Genomic DNA, 11,470 nt, shown 5'->3' with positions numbered 1-11,470 from the left:
GCCATGATGAAATAGTAAAAAAGAACAAAACAAAACAAAAAAACAGTAGTTGTTTGTGTGGATGCAGTGATCAGGGAACACTTTTACACTGTTGGTGGGAATGTAACTAGTACAGCCACTATGGAGAACAGTGTGGAGATTCCTTAAATAACTAAAAGTAGAACTACCGCTTGATCCAGCAATCTCACTATTGGCTATCCATCCAGGGGAAAAGTAGTCATTATATGAAAAAGATATTTGTCCATGCATGTTTATAGCAGCACAGTTCATAACTGCAAAATCGTGGAACCAACTCAAATGCCCATCAATGAATGAGTGAATAAAGAAACTGTAGTATATATGATGGAATACTACTCAGTCCCCAAAAGAATGGATTAATGGCATTTGCAGTGACCTGGATGGGATCGGAAACTATTATTCTAAGTGAAGTAACTCAGGAATGGAAAACCAAACATTGTATGTTCTCACTGGTATGCGGGAGCTAAGCTATGAGGACACAAAGACATAAGAATAATACAACGGACTTTGCGGACTTGGGGGAAAGTATGGGAATGGGGCAAGGGATAAAAGACTACAAACAGGGTGCAATGCTCGGGTGATGGGTGCACCAAAAATCTCACAAATCACCACTAAAGGATCTACTCACGTAACCAAATACCACCTGTATCCCAATAACCTATGGAAAATTTTTTTAGAAAAGAACTAACTTTTAGAATCTCACCCAGTTTAGATCAGGGAAGTAAATAGAGAAGAGCAATTGCATTGGAAGTGGAATCAAGAGAGAAAAATCCAAGAGAAAATGAGGAGAAAAATCAATAGTACTTGGTTAAAGTGTCCCTTTTGTGTGTGTCTGTATTCACTAATATACATAGGAAGTAATATATTAAATAGAACTGAAGTAAAATAAGGTAGTTATATGTCCTCCCAGATTCTTCTGGTGCCGTTAGAAACTGCAAACTACTTGGCGCTATACGTTTTGATGAGGCGTTAAAATCCAAAGCCACTACAGCCCTAGACATCCTAGGCATAGTCAAAATATAAAAGTCCTTCATGATACTAACATTGCAGAGCTCCTGAAATTTGTTCTAACATGCTCTATCCTACTGACCAAAATTTTTATAGTTGGAAAGATTATTTTTAAATTTTAAATCTGCTATTTCACTGAATTGTAATTTACATAAGTATAAATCTTTAGAAGAAGCATAAAGTAAGTAGTTCTCTCTGAAATCACTAATACAAAAGTACTGCATTACAGGTATAATCATAAGAACCTTCCTACCCAATTCAGTGTGCCAACATCGGTAAAAATATTTACATATTTAGAACTAAAATTTTATTTTCTTCATTCTGATCAAGTAGGACAGAAAACACATCTAAGACAAAAGATAATTTTTCTTTTTGCATTATGTTTCTTTTTTTTCTCGCTCCTTCTGTGTCATACACAAACACATACACACACAGTGCATAGACAAACATACTTCCTATTTAAAGATACATTTGCTGATTGTGATGTGTATCCTTTTCTCACTGAATCCTATATGTGTTTTTATAAGGTAGCATTCCATCAGGAGATGCTTCATTGGAAAAAACAAAGAATGCTAGAAGCACATAAGTTTGAGAAGCACTATTTGCCATATCACATTCCTGGAAATTTACAGTGCATATTAGTGTAGTGAAAACTTCCAGAGATCTTGAAGAAAAAAAAATTGTTTAAATCGGAATATCCCAAATTTAATTAACCACAGACCATTTTTATATCTAATACCCAACACAACATTATAGTGGTCAGGATACGTTTGGTCATGCCATAATAACAAGAAGCTCCAAAATATCAGTGACTTGCATTGTAAAATTTGTTTTTCACTTAATGCTACATATTTAATGTGGTTGTGGTGATTCTGAGGAAGGTTATACTCACTGTATCCACTTGGATAATCAGATTTTTTTTTTCTTTTCACAATCACTACAACAAAGATAAAGAAATTCAGCAAATCATGCACTACTTTTAAACTTTCTCCAAGAAGTGATATTCTTCTTCTTTTTTTCTTTAGACAACCCCATTGGCCAAGGTGAAAGATATTATTGCTGTGCCAAATTCAGTGTCAGAAAGGAGGGCTAATTCTACCATGTGTTCTGAAGAGAGAGAGCCAAATATTTTTGGTGAACAGCAGGACTACCACAAATAACACTTTGGAAAATGCTGAGCTGAAGAAACAGCTTTGGCACCTGTTATTCAATCATTCAGTGAACATACAAAATAAATGCTCCTGGCAAGATAATAATCCTGGGATTTGCCCAGTCTGTCAGCACTGCCAACTTGGCTTCTTGGCTTTACCAGCTGCATAATGTGGTCTGTTCCAAGGGAGATGCCCCATCTGTGACTCGAACACTGCCCTTTGCTGATGTTGCTTCCTGGCAAATAATGGCCATGATAATAACATAGAGCAATTGTTCACCCACCTGCCTTGAAAGCTACCAGCATTCCAACATACCTTATCTCTTCTAAACATTTCCATTTTAGTTCTTATCTCATAGTCTCTGTCTTAGTATAGTCAAGCTGCTATAACAAAATATCATAAACTGGGTGACTTAAAAACAACAGAATTTTATTTCTCACAGTTCTAAAGGCTGGGAAATCCAAGATTAGGGCACCAGCAGATTTGGCATTTTTGACATTCATTATAGACCAGGCCCATTTCCTGGTTCATAGATGGCACCTTCTCACTGTGTCCTCACATGGTGAAAGGGGCATGGCAGCTCTCTTAATGCTATATATCTAATGTGGTTGGGGTGATTCTGAGGAAGGTTATACTCACTGTATCCACTCAGATGATTAGGTGAGGTTTTTTTTATTTTTATTTTTAATCTTTTCACAATCACTACAACAATGATAAAGAAATTTATCTCTAGGACCTCTTTTATAAGAGCACTAATCCCATTTATGAGGGCTCTGCCCTCAGGATCTAATAATCAATTCCCAAAGACCCCACCTATTAATACCATCACCTTATGGGTTAGCATTTTGATATACCAATTTTGGAGTAACACAAACATGGAGACCGTAGCAAAATGTTATTTTCAGAAAGCTATTAATATATTACTTGTCAGAGACCAATATATCATAGTGGTCTCCATCCATTACAATTTAGTCATGTTCAAAATAATATTAAATAATATAAGGGGCTGCTTCCTTATCTCTAAAATTTTTAGATCTAGGAAAGTTGTTTCCAAGGAAGAGCCTGCCCGAAGAGAGGAAAGAATTCCATGTAGATAGGGCTTGATTTTGCTTCCCTGGCTTCAACTCCACCACTTTACTGGATTAATCTTCCTTGTATACTTGGATTTACTATATTACTTTTCCTGTAACAGAGGGTCAGTGGTTAAATAAATATTATTTTACCTATTGACGAAATGTTCTTTAAGGTCCCTTTCAGCCTTGACATTTTAACTACTCCAATCATCAATAAGATGAGATATTTGACATTCAGTATAGACAGGAAAAATGGTCAGGGCAGCTGATGTGAGTTGCTTTCCCAGGTAAGCCATGGTTAGCCCAGTTTTAGTATGTGTTTCTGATGACAAGAAGGGTTACCTGCTTCCAAAAATATAAAGCTGTGCTGATTTTTTTTTTTTTTTTTTTTTTGCTTCTAGGTCTGCTATGTGACAGTAGTTATTATCCACAAATCTGAGGAGCTTAGCTATTTCCCTAAAGAGATACAAACCACTGGAGTCAAATTAAAGACACACAGCTGGTACAGAACGTGCAGAAGGTCCAGACCCCCATGTACAGAGGCGATCCCCGGACTCCAGTGCAGTCTTTTCAGCTCCATCTAAATCTAACTTACGTGATGACACAAAGTATCCAAAGGATCCTGAGATCAACTTTTTGAGGACTGGAGGCTGAAATCCATCCAGTTTGAACAATGAAGCTTAGTATTTGAATGTTCTCCACTTCCCATTCCTTCTAATAGTTCTTTTAAATGAGGCCACCAAAGTGTACTATAAAGATTATGAAAGGGTTTTATCAAAAGTGATAATTCTGATACATTCAGAATGCTGCTGGAGATTGGATACAAAAAGGATTCTGAGGTCAAGCACAGACATAACAAAAAATAATACCATTATTCATTAGTGAGGTCACCATGGGAACGGTCAAGCCGTAAGTTTGTCATCCTGAGGTCCTTCTGATCCCATCATAAACTTCTGTCATCAACATAATGACCTTCAAAGAAGGTCCTTTGTGTTTCCTATAAATGGAAGAGAAATGAATGATGTTCAAAGCATTAACACTCAAAATCCAGAGCAGTAATAATGGATGATCAACAAGGTATCATAAATTGGATCTACTACTACTGCTTTGTGTTATTTTAGCTTTGAATGGAGAATACATAGTCTGTGTTTTTCACTTTTACTAAAAATATATAACTGGTATCATTTCTGTTTATTTCATGAGAATTCACATGCATTACTTCAAAGTTAAACAGCAATGCATTGGCGTTCTCTTCCCATTATTTTATTTAATAATCTTGTTTATTTTTCAGAATAAAATTTTACAGGCCAAAATGTAAGACCATGGTAATATAGTCAGAGATAAATATTATTATTCAATATATGTTGATTATTCATAGGCCTTGCAGCTGCACAATTTACAAGGCCAAAATGTAATCCCAATCCAGTAAGCGGAGGTAGATTAAACCAGTTTGCTTCTGTTAGGTTAATCAGTTAATCTTGTCTAAAAATGAAACTTTCAAATATGAAGTTTCATTTTTCTTTTTTTTTTTTTTTTTTTTTTGAGATGGAGTCTTGCTCTGTCACCCAGGCTGGAGTGCAGTGGCACAATCTCAGCTCACTGAAACCTCTGTCTCCAGTGTTCAAATGATTCTCCTGCCTCAGCCTTCAAGTAGCTGGGACTACAAGCACTAGCTACCATGCCCAGCTAATTTTTGTATTTCTTTAGTAGAGTCAGCATTTCACTATGTGGGTCAGACTGGTCTCAAACTCCTGACCTCAGGTGATCTGCTCGCCTCAACCTCCCAAAGTGTTGGGATTATAGGCATGAGGTACTGTGCCCGGCCAAGAAGATTTATGTTTCTGGTTGTTAATATTATTCATACCTAAATAAGCAGAATCTGGGTTTCTTTCTGTTCGTTTTAACACAAAGATCCTCTCCAGTATATGACAGCAGCCAAATCCAGCTATCATATTTATTCAGAATGAGCAAGAACTGAGAATTATCTCTTCATATATATATATATATATATATATATATGTACACTTTGGGTTGGGATTTACACTCATTGTCTAAATGAAACCCACTAAGAATCTCACAGAAGATTCAGATGGCAAAAAATTCTAAGCAAAATGCTGGATGCTGCTCCATCCCAATTTTGGAACTCAGTTCTATTTATCAAGACCAAAAAAGTGAAATAGAGTGGTGAAGATAAGTTAGTTGTTCACTAAATTGTATCTCATTTCTTTCTGGGCACAAGATTATACAACATATTCAAGCATTCTTTGCACTTAAATACAGTTATATGAGAGCAAATTCTATTCAATAGATTGTGGGCAGAGTGGCACATGCCACTCCCAGGCCTGGCCTCCTACACGCAGCCATCTGTTCTCCTTTCCCATTCTTTGTCTAAATGGAGGGAACTCCAAGAACCTAAAGAAAGGAAGAGATAAAACGCAGAAGGATCTAGGTCACTTAGTTGCACGTTGATGATAAGTGAGCAATAATGAGTAGGCTGTTTTCTAAGTATTAAATAAACTGGAAATGTGTTAAACTTACCTCTGAAATTTTAGAGTTCTTTGTTGCATCAGTTATTTTGTCTTGACTAACCCGGCTAGTAAAACGCAAGGAACCAGTGATGATCTGGATCGTATTGCCTCCATTAATATTCCTGGATAATAAGCCAATACATAATAATTATGAACACATCATAAATATAAATGTGAATGCCTGTTTGTGGTACTCTAAGGACAGCTTACATTTTTTGAGCATTGTTCATATGCCAAAACATATATACAATTTTGCTATCCTGATTTACAGATCGTAAACGAAAATCCAAATGATTAAATAACTGGATCAAGATCCAAATCTGTCAGTAAGTGATGGACCTTGAACTCCAAGGTCCATCAATTTTTTAATTTCGAATCCTGAATTGTTAAGCACTAAGCCACATTGCTTCTCAGTTCTCACACTCATCCTGGCTCACTTTTCTGACAATCATACATTCAAATCGACCTGCTTTATCATATCAGAGTATGCCTACCAATTGATATGATTCATTGTACTTGGTATTTCTAAATTCTAAGCCTGTTGAAAATTATAGCTTTGAAGTTTAAATCTATAATCACCAAAGATCTTGCCTGCGAGTAGCATAACCAAGTTAAGCTCATTTAAGTAGAAAAAGAGTATACCACAACATATTAGGAAACTCAGAGGCTTCAGGAGGCTTATCAGATTACATCCAAGAACAATTCCAAAAGCGTACACCGAGCCTAACCAACAGAGGTGCTTCTGGATACAGGCATGGCTGGTCACACAGTGGCCACTGTATTTGTGCATATCATCACCATCCCAGGAACATCTGCCATTACTGCTTCAGAATGCCTGATATCTCTCCTCTGAGCTCCTCCACTCTCATGAGAATGTGGATTCTATGAAGCAACTGCACCTCGTTCTTCATTTTTCCCTTCTGAATAAAACAATTTCAGGAGAACAGCTCTGTTGGGTAAAGTCTACATTCTAACTGGAGGCAGGGAAATAGAGTTCTGGCTTCCACTCAGAAGGTAGATCTCATAGTGGAAAACTCCTCAAACATAAGAAGTCTATTTAAAAGATTCTTGGTGACCAAAACATAACATATATCCACTAAAATGATAACGTAAAGTCATACGGAAACCAAAATTATAGGGTAACAGAAACAATGCTTTTTTTAGAAGAAGCTGGTTCAGAGAGAGCATAGCGCAGAAGTCCAGCAAGGAAAAGCAGCAGCCTCAGGAAAGACAGGGCTGCTGTATGATGACTGCTAAGTTTTGGTGAAGTCTGGCTGTCCTCACTCTGATTGGTTTCCATGTATTTTTATAATATGAGGTCTCTGCAGTTCTTAAATGGCAAGTTCATAAATACATGCCAGGCAGTAAACACCTTCAAAATATTGACATGAATAAATAAATCTTAGAGTAAGGTTCTCAGAGGTAGTATAAGCAGAAAAATAGCTCATTAAAATATTATTATAGTAGAAAACTCACAGGAGATTCAGGAGACTTAAAGGAGGGAGTGAGATGGAAAATTCTGTTTTTAATGGATATAGAAAGAACTCTTACGTAGTGTTAAAGAGGATATAAGTTAGCACACACAATTGATTTGAATTCTGGCTCCACCCATTGGCATCACTTCACTAAGCTGTAAATTCCATGAAATTACGGGTTATGTCACACTCACATCTGTGTCAATTATAGTCTCCACCTTGCCACATAATTTAGCAGTTAATATTTTTTAATGAATTCTTTCAACTGGTAGTGGCAAAAAAAAAATGGATTTCATTTATTTAAATAGAACAAACAAGTAACTAGTTAGTAATTGGGAAGAAAAATGCATTAACGATATGAGTTTCCAACAAATAGGGAATGCTTGGGTTTATCATTTCTAGCAGGGTTGTTTTAGGGAATCAATTTTGTATCATTTTTAATTGCCACACTTGCACAAATCGGCCTCAAAACACCATGCAATGATTACAATGGCTATAAATCACATTGACTGTGATATTCCTGCTTCTAAGTCCAGAAGTTAGTTAGTATATAATATTCACCACTCTCTCTCTTTCCAATGTTTGTGTCCAAACATTGTTTCTTAAGTAGCCATATTGATTTATTGATTAATACTCCTGGTAGAAATGATGAAAAATATCGATTTGCTCTTGTAAACCTCAGCTATAACTAAAATATCTAGAGTATTGCTTCCTTGAACTCCATAAGAGCTCTCTTCTCAGACTTCTTCCATTCTTGCCGATTACATCTACAGATGGAAATCAGGTGTGAAAATCCATTAAGATACTTCACAACAAGACAAACTTTGACTCTTATTGAACTCTCATGTTCTCTCTTCCTTAATTAAGGCACAAGAACATTTTACCATGGAAAGCAAATGACTTAGATTATGGATCTTATTCCTTCTAATGGCATGCATCTCACCCAGTTGGGGGATAATACATTTCTTACTTCATTGCTTTGCAAAGAGCCTCTTACTCAGGTTTCTTCCAAGGGAAGAATAAAGAGCATGGTTTTACTCATAAAGAGCTTTCAGTTATCCATGCCACAAAAGAAAAATGAAGCATACAGATGTTCTCCCAAAATTATAACATATTTTTTCACTAAACATTTTAAAACACAAATAAAGAATACCATTTAAATGAGTTAGTGACATAGAATCTTATTTTAGAGCTAGAATAACCTTTAATGTTTGCAGCACAAGAAAGCACAGGCTTTGGAGTCAGATGACCTGGGTTAAAACCTCAGCTTCACATTTACCAGCTGTGTAACCTTAGGCAATTTACAAAACATCCTGTACCTCAATATTTTCTTCTGTATACTTTTAGTTACAACTATATAAATGAATAATAAAGTATATACACAAGCTTAAAATAAATAAGAATAATAAAGTATAACAATAACTGTAATGCCTTTCTCATAGGCTTGTTATGAAGGTTAGCTGGGATTATGTAATCCATCACTTAGCAGTCAACACATGTTCACTGTTTTGCTTTTCACACTCTATGCACTTCTGTCCCATAGAGGCAGAGCAAGTTGAAAGAAAACAACAACAACAACAACAACAACAACAACAACAACAAAAAACCAAACAACTTTTTACAGCCTTTCCTGATCTTTAGTAATTAGATGAATAAGCCTCAAATGTTTTGTTTTCTAAAAGTTTTACTGACAATGTGAAATGTGAAAAAAATATCATTGATCTCCATGGAGAAAAAAAAAATGCACAGTTGATTCCGACTGATAGTTTGTATAAAGATGCAAACAGGACGGTCAGTGGTTCACGTTTGCCGGTTTATTTTCATCAAACACATACACAATCGCAGGATCACTAAATGAATATTCAGCCCACAATAGTAAAGCTTTTGTGAATTCTCAAATTAAAATGATTATTAAGAACAAAAAAAATCACTATTACTAATATCCATAATAAAAACTCAATCTACTTACTTGTATAGAAGTGGACACTTTGTAAGTAAAAAGGAGAGCATTGGGGTTTGAAAGCCCAGCAAATGCAAATTAGATTGCATTTTACAAAATATGGCTGCTATCATTTTTCAACCATTTCTGACCCATTCCTCCAGCCTGTTAAACCATTTTCATTGCTTTCTCTTCCTGCAGCCAATTTGTTCATATCTGGGTAAAATGACACCACATTATTCTAGCTGCAAACTCAAGGTTGTATTTACAATGAACATTTCTTGAGCGCAGTTGGCTCTGCATTAGGCACTGAAAATGAACACCAGACACCAGAGCATTAGCATAGGGGACTAAAAGCAGAGAGTCCTTCTTTTACCCACCTTCCATTTTCTTCCCCTTTGAATATTATTTTTATCATAGTTAAGTTAGAAAATTATATTATCTTGATCTCAAGGCATTTTCATAGACTCCCCATGTGTAATCTCAAAGTTTTCAACAAATGCTATTTGAATCTGAAAATTCTGAAAGTAAAGATCTTTGGTTCTACCTCCCTGCTGGTGTGGATGGAGAAGTGGGATGGGAAAATACATGTCTGTATTCCGCTGCTTCCCCAGTGTGACTGAAAATAGACTGACCAAGGACAGGTTTAGGCAAATACAACTTTATTTATTCACCTTGGAATAAGGATAGAGATACCCATACAGAACAACACTCCTTTGCTCATTTTTTCCCCATCCATTCCAGGGAATAGCTGAATGTTCTTTCATGGGAGACACATCTTTGTATAATGTTATCAGATACATCATTAACACGTCTTAAAAAAATGACCACCACCTGGAAGTCTCATATTGTTCACGTAAACTAAAACCATTCCCTATTTGTCCAACATACCCACTTGAATGAAAACGTTACAGAGGCATTTGCAAGAACTGCTTATAAGAGAACTACCTCAATGGGTTCCATTTCTATCTGCTAGTTTCTGGCCTTTTTCACTTTGAAGAGAAAATAAGATGCATTAACACATTAAAAATAGGCAACTTGGGTCAGGCTGGCCTTTCTTCTGAGGAAAAAAAGGAGTAACTATCAAATTAAAGATCCAACCCCAACTGTCAGAAGTGTGGGAATGAAGGTGTTTCCACTATTTAAAAAAATCTGTTCTTGTATTTTTTTACTGGTGTGCACTACCAAGTTCTTGGAAAAGCTACATTTCCCAGGAAGATAAGTTAAAGAAGCCAGGCCTTGGAACAGGGACTTAGCTGCCACAAGAAGGAAACCGAAGGGGCCCAATCCAATCTCCCATGTAACTAACATTCACCTTCACGACTCTTCTCCAGACATGGGCTCTGGCACCTGCTGTATTTTTTGCAATGATTTTTTTTTTTTTTTTTTGGCCTATAAAGTTGGAACATTCAGAGGAAACAGGAATTTCTGCTACAACACAGTATGTAAGATACTTTTAAAAACACCTCTTTTGAAAACTACACATAAAAATTAACAGCATTTACAGGGCAGGGGTTATGGGTTGGGTCTTCAAACTCTAACCAACTTTGTAACTAGAGTATGAAAAAGTACGTGTCAGAGGGGATAACTGGATGTTCCAGCAAGTTAGAGACAGACATATTGGATATTAACTACATAACCAAGAGTGCCAATGCTGGCGACTTTTAATTAGAGAGGGATAGGGGACACGGCAAATAAAGCAGCTGTGCATCATGTCAGCGGATCTGCCATTCAGGTGCGCACAAGGAAGCCAAACAACCTGCCAAGAATCAGAGCCTCATGAGGTTGGTTGGGATGAACCTCTCTGAGCAGAGTGATCCAGATTTAGGTACTTATTTCCAATTTTATCAAAACACAGCCAAAAGGGTCCCTGCTACCTATACAGCAGCTAGTCTAGGCAAGCCAAGCTCTCCTTTCCTATGGAAGGTTGTAATTCTCCTCCCACTCTTCTGACTCCTCCTGCCTGAGAAGCACCCCCTATGAAAGGGCTTGACTTTTGCATAGTTCTGACATCATTCCCTACTCACAACACATGGATAAGCCAACTCCTGTTACAGAGGCCTGCTTTGTAGCTGAATAAACTCTATGGATCTGATTCAGCACCATGGAGGATGGACTCCCCAGGCTGGGGTCACTGGGTGGGCAACCATGGCACACTGAGGAAGGGAGACAGAGGATCCAGATTTTTTTCAACTTTTTTTTTTTATTACACAGTAAAGAATACAACGATACCTGAATCATACTTTAAAGATTCACAGGTTGACAGACCATACATTAC

At 36.7% G+C, this 11,470-nt stretch overlaps 1 protein-coding gene across 10 annotated transcripts in view; it reads right to left on the bottom strand.

The window, feature by feature from the left end:
* Positions 1-8,372: 8,372 nt before the first annotated feature.
* The window catches only part of RUNX1T1 (RUNX1 partner transcriptional co-repressor 1), a 147,948-nt gene continuing 144,850 nt past the window's right edge, over positions 8,373-11,470 (bottom strand). For 8 of the 10 annotated variants that reach the window (XM_010349415.3, XM_010349417.3, XM_074386875.1 and 5 more), the window contains one exon: positions 8,375-11,470. This exon is cut by the window's right edge and continues 3,851 nt beyond it. The gene's annotated coding sequence lies outside the window, so the exon portion shown is untranslated. The other 2 variants (XM_074386874.1, XM_074386873.1) reach the window with 2 other exon arrangements.

Source organism: Saimiri boliviensis, chromosome 15 (assembly GCF_048565385.1).
Source record: "Saimiri boliviensis isolate mSaiBol1 chromosome 15, mSaiBol1.pri, whole genome shotgun sequence".
Classification (NCBI taxonomy): Eukaryota; Metazoa; Chordata; class Mammalia; order Primates; family Cebidae; genus Saimiri; species Saimiri boliviensis.
The sequence above is the reverse complement of the archived record's forward strand: the minus strand, read 5'-3'. Positions and strand labels throughout refer to the sequence as shown.